Source organism: Phalacrocorax aristotelis, chromosome 1, assembly GCF_949628215.1.
Source record: "Phalacrocorax aristotelis chromosome 1, bGulAri2.1, whole genome shotgun sequence".
Classification (NCBI taxonomy): domain Eukaryota; kingdom Metazoa; phylum Chordata; class Aves; order Suliformes; family Phalacrocoracidae; genus Phalacrocorax; species Phalacrocorax aristotelis.
The window spans coordinates 186130493-186142543 of record NC_134276.1 but is presented as its reverse complement, the minus strand read 5'-3'; the positions used below and the strand labels follow the sequence as shown (position 1 = coordinate 186142543).

The following is a 12051-nucleotide window of genomic DNA, read 5'->3' as shown; positions in this document are numbered from 1 at the left end:
TCTATGTGTTTTAAGAAAAGTCCTCAAAGTCATGTGCACAATAGGAAACATGATGTATGATCAAAACACAACTCACCATGACTTTAATATTGCACTTTGGTCTTGCCCCAGCTCCTGCCTCTTGTCATCTATCTCATGGTGGGTTTTGCTTCTCTCAGATTCTCACCTCTTTGAAGGAGCGAGTGGCTTTAGTGAAAAAAACATATGACCGTAAGTCCTCTCAAAAACCCTAAGACTGCTTATCAGCAAAAAGATGTCAAAAATATAAAAGGTGAATTGCATAAAGGCGATAAGATATTATTTCCTTAGTATGCATTGGAAAAAAGCAAATATTTTCTTTCAAAATATATACAGTGCTTTCATGAAATGCCCAGTTGAGAATCCTATTGTCCTTCAGAAAAGGTGTAAGGTAACCAAGATTTGGGCCAACAGGCCTGTGCCTCAAAGAAAACATGCTATGGAGGAACCTCCTTCGGGGTTGAAACAGTGTTTTACTCTCCAGTGGTATTTAGGTACTCAGTATTTCAGCTGTGAGAAGGGCGTCAGTCAGCAGCCACGTAAGCATCTTTCCGTGAGAAAAGTTGCTCATTAAACCCAGGCCACCAGACACCTGTCACTCAGTAACAGCCATCGGAGCAGAATCAGACTGGATGCTGTGCTGGTTTTTAACTGATGGCCTGAGGGTAGAAGCACCTCTCTGTCCTAGTATTAGGTATTATTTCTCATTGATTTGACAGGGAGACTGCTTTCTGTTCTGGCATACTGAAAAGCAAAGACCACACTAAAAGTTTAAAGTTAACCCTTGGATTTATCCGACAGGGGTCTAAAGGCACAAGGTGCTTGATTAGGTAGGGCAATACAAATCATTACAAGGGGAAGGTTAAGCAAACCGGTAAGTCCCTTATTATGGAGATACTGATCTCTGTCAGAGAGTTCCAGATCATCACTGATGAAGTTCTTGCTTTTTTTTTTTATTATCAGCAGGTTTTGCTTCTTCAGATATATTCACTACCTCATCCACAAGGTCACTGGCAGGCAATGGGGAAGACTTCTCAGCTAGGAGGAAGGCAGCTGGAGATGGATGCCAGAGTTCCTCATAAGTCTCTCTGCCAAATTCAGGCACCGAATTTTTCATGAGGGATTTTTGTTTACACTTGAGGAAAATGGCACCATGTCACCACCACCTGGACCAAAGGCTTCCACTCAGATATTTTTCCTTTGTGACCACAGCACGGAGGCTGCTTTCAAGCACACCTCCCATTTTCATTCAGCCCTGGAAGTAGATACGAAGACAACAAACACAACTTCTCCATAGACCCACCTCTCTATCAGGAAGAGGAGGAATGTATCGCACAATGACAACTGAGATAAATACGGACAGATATTTAAACTGAGCTTTTGAGATTAAGGCACTGGCAGTAAAGAACCTGTTCTCAATACCACTGTCCACAAAAATGGTATGGGAGTGATACCTGTCTCTTAAGGAAAAAAATGCAAGTAATCCAGAACTACTGACTCCACAAGAGGGTCTCTTGTTTGGCAAAAAATCCCTACGGAAATAGTGAGGAGTACAGTATCTTATTTCCTTTAAATTTAGCACTGGTGCAGTGACAAGAAACAATATCATTAATATTATTTCCCTTTAATGGTTTTGGATCATTAGTTGTCATCATATTTGATTACAGTAACTAGCTATGCACTTAAATGTATGTGACTGGAAGCATGATCAGTAAATTTAACTTACTGATTCCCTAATGGGTTCATTTATGTCTTCAGCTTGGTGAAATCAGTAGTAACAGGCAGGACTTGGTTAAAAGCCCATCCAAGTCAGCTCAGGATTGTTTCCACAGTCTCCAGGAAATTTGAGTCGGATCTATGCAGCGTGTCCATTTACAGATGTTAAAACATTTTACTAAAAAATGAAAACTCATTTCTCAGAGGTGTCTTGGTGGATATGTATGTGTACACATGCCATGGTGTATACACAAGAATTTTATTTTGTCTGTATCAGCCATTAATTTTATTTTCTTAAAGAGGTATGAAGATAAAAAATAGTTTCAATGGCTGAGTTCATGTGTGTGCATAAATCGAATAGTTGGCAGTGTAATAGAAATTATGATAAGGTGTGTTTCCACATGTAATGGGATATAGTGTAAATTTTATGATTATGCTCTCTGGCACATAAATAATACAAATTCTCCAAAGGGTCTTTGTGGGTTCCAGCTGATACTTCTCTGGTGGTGTAGCTTGCAAACTGCTATTGGTTTTGTGCTACTGTTGTAAAAACAGAAAGCACTACATGAGTTGCTTTACCTTTTTCCCTGTTTTGTCTTTTGTGCTAAAGAGACATTAGTAACACAGACGGTGTGCAGAAACATTGTGTCCTGCTCTAGTGAACGAACAAAAGGCACCCTGTTTTGTCACTTTTTTTTTTTCAGTCATGAGGTTCTTAGAACTTCTCTCTGTCCAGAAATATAGCATTAACAAATGTAGCTGTTCTTTAACTAAAAAGTTTTCCACAGATTATCACTACTGAAGGAATGTAATCCTGCTTGATATTCAGTATATATTTTCTCCTGACAGTTTTATGGTACAATTAAATTTTATACTTTCTTTTCTACCACTCTGAATATGCATTAGAAAACCAAGCATCATAATTCTAAGCCAATTGGCTTGATTTGCTTGTTTAAATTCAGATATTGCTTCTTTCTGTTGCATTTCAAAGAAAGGCCATGAGCTGTAACGGTGTATTTAGAATCAACAGAGCACATGGTCACCAGAGGTCTAGCTTGCATCAGAATTGTATTTCTAAACTCAAGTTCTGCACTTTACATGAAAAATGAAATAATGTCATTCTAAAATGGTTTATTGGAGTAACAAAATGTAGAGAAACAATAGAGCTAATGGAGGGTTAGGGAGAGAGGCAGATTATGGAACTCATTGTGTATTAGTTGAAAATTATACTGATATTTAGACGGACTTAATAACTTAATAAGACTCATTTGAATGCAAAAGAATGAACATTGAGTTGATATTAACTTTCAATGTTTGTCATTTTATGTTAATTTATATTTTTAAATTATAGTTGATTTTTTTGTAATCAGACTGGCTAATTATACCTCAAACATGTAAATTTGACATGATGCCAACATGAAATTAAAAAAAAAATTCAACAAAGTACTTGGTTATAAAGACCTATAATTCACTGAAACTGGATTCTGGCTGAGTTCCTCCAACCACACAAAGCATTATGCTTTGCACTAGTAAAACAATTCAATTTCTCAGAGATTATTTCTTTAGTTTCTTTTACCAAGGAGACAATGCTAATGCACTGTATTTGTGTAACCTTTTCCTGATCACTGATTTGAACGCCCTTGGAGAAATCCTTCATCTAGCCTTGATATCTGCAGATACAGTTTTCGAAGATTCCCTCATGCTAAAAGCATCATTAACAAAGAAATATTTCTCTAGCACTGAAATGGTCTCGAATCATGAGCTCTGTTCCTAAACAGTACACAGTAAGCTATTCTTGTAAATCCTAAAGGTCTACTAACCTTCTAAAATCAAAATGTAAAACTAGTGCCTTACATTTTACACATCTGATTCCCTTCAGGGCAATTATTTCTCAACACATACTAAAAAAAGTTACTGTGCTTAAGCATGCCGAATAGACAGGAGCTTACATGCTGCTGGAAGTTGAGCACTTTCTTTTCTTAATTTACACCTTGGAGTTAGACTTTATTTCATTTCTTTTATCAAGTTTCCAGAATTGAAATCATAAATTCCTTCTGTCAACTCTGTACAGATAGTTTTTTAAGTGATTGTAATTCAGATGTCTTTAAAAAAACAATGTCTTTTAGCTTGAATGACCTTGGCCTTCATGAAATTGGGAGATACTGTGCACAAAGTTTTATATACAGTAGAGATGTGTTGAGCTGATAACCTTGTGCACCAGCCCTCTACCCGTTTGAAGGGATTTGTTTGTTTAGCAAGTATTTGTGTAATACAACCCAACTATTTCATGAAATATTTTTTGTTTGCATATGGATGAGCAGATGACCTCATTAGCATATATAACAAATTGAAAATCCTTACCCCTTCAGTAGGCCATTCTTTTTTCTCCTGCCACCTCCCCTTAGGATCAGGGCTTTACTTATGTTGTCTTTCAGGACACAGAGTGTGATGAAATCAGCAAGCTAAATTTTAACACAGCAAATCTTCACTCAAGCAAAACTCCACTTGGCTGAAGAGAGAAGCTTCTTCTAAATAGGAATTGAAAGTTGAACTGTGACTTTTGGGGTAAAAAAATGTGCAGTTACTGCAAATAACTAGGTTAGGTGAAGTTTCTAGCTCCTCTTCACTTACTTCTGTGGAGATGTCAAAGCCAGGGTCAGCCCCTGGCTTTATGAAGTATTTTACAACGCCGCCATAGTTCCTCCTCACACAGCTGTATCTGTAGCCATGCAAAGTCCCTAATGTACAAAATGGTAAGTAGTGTCTCTTGCAATATTAAGAAAGATGAGCAGAAATTCTCTGTTCTGCCTTACTGTCAGAGCTTTTGAGGACACCTTTCCAGCAGCAGGTTGTTACGGTGCTGCCCTCGCTAAGGCACTGCAGAGCTTACACAAACGTCCTACAAGGTTAGCAGTCCTGCAAGTGCACTGACTGCAGCCACAGAGCTCCAGGGGCAGCGGTTTAGTGTGGGGCTTCCACCATTGCCCACCAAGACAGCGGCAAAAACCATGGGCAGCCTGTAAGCCATTCCCCTTCCCACTGGCAGCAAAATTATCAGTCTGTGGTAGGAGCTTGGTCTGCTTTATTTTCTCTAATCTTTTCTGTGCGTGTAGGTAGTCAAGCTCACAATTACACCCACAGTTAATTAATAATTACTGAAAATCAGTCTTTGTAACTCCCAGCTGAATGTGGTTCCCTATTCTTCTCTGTCCAAGCCCATATTGTCAAACTGCTTCTTATTTGCATGGAGGCTTTCTGTTTCCGGCATCATCCTTATTGTTCTTTTACATCCAAAATGTTCAGGCCATTTCCTGTCATATTTTATCTTTCTTAATGCTACAGTCACAGCAGTCTTATTCTGGATTTTTTTTGTGGTGGGAAGGGAAGGAAAGATTGGAGGGGTTTTGGTTTTACTGACTGGTAGGGCTCTCATTCAACAGAAATTGTTCAAGCACATGTATAAATGGCTCTGCTCTAGCATCTTTTATCTGCTCTCCAGTTGGACCAATGAAACGCACATAATAACAGTTACAGGGCACCAAGAAGAGGGTTTAATTGCCCTCAGTGCAAAGCAGTGAAAATAGAAGTATCCTGAAATTTGCAGACCTTCCGTATGACAACTAAGAACATCTTTTCAGCGGCTCAGAACTGATTTTCTTTTATTAAACCATCTTCCATAATAGCTAGTGCATACTTACAATGCTAGTTACTTTCTTGCAATTATGTTATTCAGAAATAATTGGATTTCTGGGTTTAATTGGGCTCTAAATTAGCCAGAGCTTTCATAAAAGCTGTTACAGAGATTTCTAATAGCAGCTTTTCCTGCTATTTAAGCACAGAGTATTTCAATGAGAGTGATTCACCAGTGTAAAAAGTCTTGGCTGCTGTGAACTCTAGCACAGGTTCAGATTAATTATGACAATTTAGGCACCATCCTTTTGTAATTAAACATTTGCTCAAAACATTACCCAGAGTGCGCAACTGTGTCAGACAACTGGTTGCCGTTTATTTAGGAAGATATGATTTTGTTTTTCAGCTCTTTGGAAGATCATGAAGCTTTATGGTAAGTGGGCTCCTGACGACTGAGTTGCGGCAGCAGGGTCAGCATCTCTTTCCTCCCACTGGTCATTTCACCAAGCCAAGCAGGAGGAGGCTGCATGAGGTGTCCTCCTGATGCCTCTTCCCACCTGAGGGATCCTATACTTGATTCACCAACCACCCCCAAACATTCATGCTTGTGTGTAAATATCCCCCTACTGGGAAAAAAAGAGAAGTAAAAACACAGTCAGGTATTTCAGAGAATATTCTGGGTCAGTTCCTCTTGCTTTGCTGCAGATGATTGAGGGGTGATGATGAGATGATTCAGGGTTAAGAGTAAGAGACCTGGCCTTTGTGCTTTTCCTTGTCTTCTGTTGGTGGCACAGCTACTCCAGCACTGCAGTACCTGCAAGCCCCACAGTGTTCATCGTACCCTGTAGGCTACACTGTATTTCAAGCATCACTTTGATTAAGGAAAAGTGTGTTGTTTTATCCTACCAAACAATATAACTCCTGGACCATAATGATGCTTTCCCTACTTATTTCCTGGCCCAGTGTGGGACAGGGAATAAGAATAGCAATTAATCAGTCGACTACTGATTCCTGCCTACTGACTGGCTCCTGCATGCCATGTTTGCTGCACTAATTGGTTGGGAAAGGCTGAAATTTTCTCAGTCCTTCCTTATTTAGTCTGAGGTCAAAAACCATGAGAAGCTTCTCCCAGGCACAGGACTCAATATTATGAGAATTGTATAATACTGGACTTGAGGATGAAGGGTGATCTAGCACGTGAAAACTCAGGAAGCTTTGGAGAAGGCAGACTGGCTTGGCCTTTGTTTTTCAGAAAACGAGTTAGCAAGTCTCTACTTGGTAGTTTTTGCTTTGGAAAAAGATAATCTAAGAAAATTTAAAATGTATTGTGGTAAATTTGCCTCCTTCTCTGAATCACCCACCCACCTGAAGAAGTCTACCCCACTCCAAAGGCTAGAGCTGAGGGAGATGAGCCTCAGTGGCGAAAGTTGGTCTTGTTACTACCTCCTTGCTGAGAAAGTGGGAGCTGGTTAGCTTCAGCACATATGTGGTTGCTTGAAATGGAAATCTTTTTCCTGGACTAAATTAAAGGCAAAACCATTACAGCTTCTGATCTCATCATTTGCACTGTCCTACTTGCTCCCAGTAACATTCTGCTCTATTATTGGAACCATTTTCCATGCAAAATGGATACTTGTCACACACAGGTTTTGCCTTCCACCTGAGAGAGCAGGTGGATCTGATTACTAGCATTTTTTGTGTTTTCATTTGTCTTCCCCCCCTTCCCCGCCCCGCCGTTCAGGCACTCCACAGCATTCTTCTGGGGTAGTCCTCTCTTCAGGAAAGCCAGCCTATGCATAGTTTTTCAAATAGGCTTATGCTAAAAACTCAAATATATTTTTTAAATTATCACAGGTAAACCAGAATATTCTTCCACCGATTCACACAACTCTGAAAAACGTTTGGTCGTGTAACAAAGGGTGGGATTTAGCCCCAGATTAGAACATGAGAATTTGGATGCCTACATATACATATCTACACATTAACTAGGTAGAAAATCTGCCATCATAGCTCTGCAGTTTGGTCAATACACTCAAAGGAGCATAAGGAGTGATTCAGCCTACTGTAACATAGAATCTTTAGGACTCAGCCCTGTACCTGAATGTTGGCACTCAGTGTTATCTGAGCAACCCTGGGGCATCCCAGCCGGCTTTTGGGTGTTGATCCTGGAGGGTGTGTGCCTCCCACGCTTCAAGCATCACAGCTGTAGCCCCATGTCCATGTCTGGCACACTTCAAGTAGCATGAGAATCCTGCATTTATACAGCTGAATTCATCTCAAGAAGTCAAAACATCGAAATAACTTCAGACATTCGGGGACTTCATAGGTCATTGTAAGGTATCACCATCAACTTCATACATTTTATTACTATGAAGCCCAAATGATGTTTGATCTGAAAGTCATGACACAAATTCAAAATTTGCTAAGCTTAAATATGAAGGTTGAAACAGTTCAATTAAACGTTTTACTATTGAAAATTTTGCCAGAATGTTTTTTTTTTCCTACAAAACGCTAGAGACTTAGATGGCGTTGCAGTTCCTGGTGGAAAAGTCTTTTACTGACAGGCAGGCCCCTTCACAGGTATAACTCAGGGAAATGGGAACATTTCAGTACCTTGCAGCATATGCTTTTTGGCTTTGTTTTACCCATAATAGCTTGGAGAATTCTTGGAGATTTACTTCAAGGCTGAAAACATATTTTGGAAATTCATTTGCTAAAGAACATTTTTTCAGCTACCTGAGAAAATTCAAGGTTCTTTCGTGTAAATAGTGGAAAAATGGCAGCAAGGCGTTGCATGGGTCAGTTCTCAGTCCTTTCCTAGGCAACAGGAGTTTTACAATCAACTTAAAGAGAAGCAAACTTAAACCTTCTACACCAATATCCCAGTTTGCACAGACTGAGTACAAATAAAACCTTATTAAATTGTAAAAGGAATTTAGTGAATTTAGTCAATTCACTGAGTTAAACAATAAAAAATGTAATCAGAAGAGACATCTTATTAAAAAGCATTATTTAAGTATATTAACTTCTTTTGAGGCCTGTTTTATATAAGCAAAGATTTATCAATATTCATCAATGATATATTCACCTACGATGACTGTGAATAATGTGATGTGTAATATTCCTTAAATTTTTTAGATAACCTTAGTGGAAAGTCATTAATTGTAATATTTATCTGTTACTCAAAAAAGAACATGATATGAAATGACAACTCAATTTTCCTCGTTGACATTTCAAATACAACTAGGTCACATTAATCAATCAATAATGTGCTTATCATACACTGTGGTCAATTACACCCCAACTATCAGTGACAGTTTTCTGGCTTGCAATCTGGACACATATACTCTCATGACAACTACATTCTTTTTAGCCTTTTTGTATTTTACAACCAGTGCTATTGCTTAAGGCACATCATCAATGTGCGAAAAGGGCATCAGATAGTTCATAATCCCAATTTCATTTCTGTGCTACTAGTGTATTTCCAAAGAATAAACTTCCAGTGCACTGAAATCTGAGAAAAATAGGATAAGCTTCCTTTCTCTGAAGAGAAAGTTACACATAAAATAAAACTAGCAGTACTACAAATAGAACATTCGCGTTTGCTGATTGCAAGGTTGCAATTACAGCTCATCATTTTAATGAAGTCATAAACTAGTTAGCTTACTTTTGGGGTTTATTGCACTATAAGAACCTCTTTTTTTGGAGTTGTAGCCGTATAAACTATAATTATTAATGATATCTCTGTGAAAGACATTATTATCACTGTTTGCCAGGACATTATTTATATCCTGGGCTATCTGTAAAGATGAGTCAGTATCTCCCAAATGAACTTTGACACAGTTTTAAATAAAAGTTCGCGTGTTCAGAAAAATCATATAAATCTTAACCTTCCTGTTTTCATTAAAATGATCCTGAATGAATGATACAGTCATAAATCTTATGATGAAGTATTTCTCCATTGGAAAACCCTGGTTGGACAATGATGAAATTGCTTATTTCAAAAATACCTCACTCTAATTTCCCTTGAAAAATATTTTCTGGTAAGGAACAACAGAACATTTCAGATTTTTGAAGGGAATATTTAATTTTTTAAAAAAAGAAACCCTTTCAAAATATTGAAAGTTAATTATTAACACAAGATGAAGGAGAAATATGGAAGAAACTATTCCAAAACACATTATCCAGAATTTTTATTTCATTTCATGTTAATGAAATCTGAAAACACTTTTTGATACATTTGCTCAGAATAGGAATTTGTTTTAAATTGTAGAATTTCCCATGAAATAGAATAGGCAGTTTTAATGAGGCCACAGGCTCGGTCAGGCTAAGGACACAAGCACTGTGGTAAACCTCCTCCCTCCCGCAGAGGTGATGCCTTCTGCAGTACTGTCCTCCACAACTTCCTGAAAACCTGATAGAAAATGACCTTCCCTATATATTTTTTCATCTTTCTTGGGCAAAGTTCGGTTTATGCCAGCTGGCTCATAGATGGAGCGCTGAGAAGGAAGGAGACGTGTGAGTTCTCAGCCCTTCCAAGAGCACGATGAGATACATTTCACATCTTCCTTCATTAGTGCCAGCAGCAGAAAATGGAAACAATATGAGAGCAAATTTGAATATCAGAAGTCATTCTCCATTTACCCACTCTTAAAACCTGTCACGTCACATTCCGAGCACTAATTAGCTACCCTGTTCCAATTCAGAAGCAATGGCATCTCAGAGGTGGTTGAATGACCGTGTCAGTTGCTAACTGTTTATTTAGGATAAAAATGAGGAAAAAGGAAGAAAAAAATTGTTGTGCAGGCCTAACCGTTCAATAATTGCTGTTTGCATGGGTTTACTGTTTTTACATCGTATTTTGATGCTGTTATACTCATTGGGACATTTAGAGGGTAATACAGTAATAATTTATGAAATAAGTGAGTCTGATATGCAACAGTATTCCTAGTGGTGCATTTCGTACCATATTAGCAATACAAAAATCGTAAAAAGCTGATGGTGGCAGTGGGTTCCCACTGAGACATACCCTATTACAGTGGTATCCATGTCAGCTTTTTGCTTTTTAATCACAGCTTTGACAATCAATGACTACAGGGGTTTTCTTTTAAAAATCGTAAAGGTCTTCACTCAGGAGCCCAAATCTTTTAGCTGACATTCCTTCACCTACATTAAATCCAATTAATGAAAGGAGTATCCTAAATGCAGCTAACTTCCTTTGATGAAGACTGATGTATCAACATTATTTGTGTGTGCAGTCTTTAAAGAAAAAGTCCTTTCTTAACCCATAGCTTGAGCCCTAGTTGATGGTGCACTGGGACATGAGAGAGACACTGGCAAGCATTCCTATGGCAATAGGAAGGTACATTTCTTTTGCTCTCACAAACGTTATGTTATGCCACCAGTGCACAAATATATGTGAAAATTGCTAACAAAACCTGACCTTTCAATATTTACTTGATTTAGTAGACCCAAAACAAAGATGGGCAAGACCCAGAAATTTAGAGGTATTCTTACAAAGCTTAGACGAAAATGTTGCTGAGAGGGGTATGCTGTTATACTGGTCAGCTCAAATAATCGGACTTGATGAAAAATTTTCTTCCAATCCCCAGAAAAAAAATCTTGAGTTCAATATTTTTCTCTTCAATTGTAAAACTCCCTTCAGTTAATTCTCTGAAAACTTTGTTGTTGCATGAAGTGTGGTTGGGCCGCCAGCCACAGCTCTTGCTCTGGGGGGCAGAAAGCTTCCCACATAAAGCCCTGTTTTGATTTTAGCCGTGCTTTGTAAGAGACACATTGTATGCCCATAGGATCAAAGTGTAGGACTGGGACTTTGACAGATAGTCAGTGTGCAGTGGTATTAGCTCTGGCTTAGAATTGTCTCTTTTCCCCCAACAATGTCTTTAAAATGGAATCATCCTGGATCTACAAAATTATTGACTGAACTGTTGAATCCTCAATTTCTTTTTTTTATGCCATTCCCAGATTTTTACTATATTATCATCTCCCATCAGAGAGATCATCTCTGTTAGAGTAAACTGAAAATCACTGGTTATGACAAAAAAGAATTCCCATTAACAAGTCATCATCTAATCATATTAGGATCTTTGTATCCTATTATCAGCTTTCTTATGAAATACCACTTCCTAATCACAGGGATTTGACTAATACTGTGTGAACTCTGCTAACATAATTTGAAAGTTACTACCAAGTGTGTATTTATAGAATAAGGTGTCATCTTCTTCATGCTTGCACATAATTCTAGCTTGTGATTTGATCAGATGTGAATGTTGAAAGTTAATTTTCATCAAATTAACTGGGAAAGGAGGAATAGAGTTATCAGCACTTTGCACTGGATTGAAGCGTATCAGCACTGAATTCAGTGGGGCCTCAAAGGGAGCCAGATTTCTGTTCTGTGCCTGCAACATTTCTTTTGTGGGTGACAGAGGCAATCCATCCATTTAACATTTTCCTTCTTTGAGGGCAATGGTGCAGCTCGTGTAGGTGATATGTAACAGTTACTGTATTTTAGCCGGTTTCACTGAAGGCTGAGCAGCAGGGAGAGCTCAGGCCCCTTCAGTCCCAGTTTCAAACCCCACGGAGTGAACCTGATGCCCAATTCATTTCTGCCACCTCCCTCACTCTGAAATTCATGTTTCTTTCCCAAGTTGCCTCTGCTACTAATCC

The 12051-nt window shown here is 38.5% G+C and overlaps 1 long non-coding RNA gene across 1 annotated transcript in view; it reads right to left on the bottom strand.

The window, feature by feature from the left end:
• LOC142050947 (uncharacterized) overlaps positions 1–4151 on the bottom strand; it is a 44125-nt gene extending 39974 nt beyond the window's left edge. Inside the window, exons 1-2 of the long non-coding RNA XR_012658368.1 lie at positions 4096–4151; positions 77–186 (exon numbers count right to left, since the gene is read on the bottom strand). This is a non-coding gene — a long non-coding RNA (uncharacterized LOC142050947). The remainder of the gene's footprint in view (positions 1–76; positions 187–4095) is intronic.
• Between the last annotated feature and the right edge of the window lie 7900 nt (positions 4152–12051).